This window comes from Corvus hawaiiensis, chromosome 28 (assembly GCF_020740725.1).
Source record: "Corvus hawaiiensis isolate bCorHaw1 chromosome 28, bCorHaw1.pri.cur, whole genome shotgun sequence".
NCBI lineage: Eukaryota > Metazoa > Chordata > Aves > Passeriformes > Corvidae > Corvus > Corvus hawaiiensis.
In genome coordinates, this window is record NC_063240.1 from 5,602,571 (window position 1) to 5,603,278 (window position 708).

Genomic DNA, 708 nt, shown 5'->3' on the forward strand with positions numbered 1-708 from the left:
TCAGGGAGGTTGGTGGCTCTTGGTGGCATCGAGGGATCTGGGATGGTGCCACCACCTCGGGTAGGGACCGCCTGGATGTGTCCCTGTCCCACTGGGAGGATTCCCGTGGGATCCTGGGGTCCCTGGGGTGTCCCCGGCTGTGAGGGTGGCACTGGCTCTGCACCAAGGGGGTGTCTCCGGGGAGGTTTGGTGGCTCTTGGTGACATCGAGGGGTCTGGGATGGTGCCACCACCTGGATCTGTCGCTGTCCCACCGGGCTCTGCAGCGAGGAGTCCAGGGAGGCTCTCCAGGGGAATTCTTGGCTCTGGGATGGTGCCACCACCTCGGATGGGGACCCAAGATCCATGGATCCATCCCTGTCCCACTGGACTCTGTGGTTGGGGGGCTCTCCAGGGGGGGATTTCTGGCTCTTGGCAGAGCAGAGGGGTCCGGGATGGTTTGGGGATAACCGGTGGCAAATCCCAATCCCGCTCCCTTCCGCGTGCCGGCAGCTGCAGGGTCTGGTTCCCCAGGGAATGAGGCCGTTCCCTGCTCTGGGTGTGGATTCCGAGGGTCTGGGAATTCCAGGTGCTCAATCCCGCTCCCCTCCCGTCCCCACGTGTCCCCCCTCGCCTCGTCCCAGCAGGAAAATTTACCAAACTTTAATAAAATAAGGCTGAATTCTGCCATGGGGGATGGGGAGAGGGGGGGGGGAAGGAGGGAAAAAAG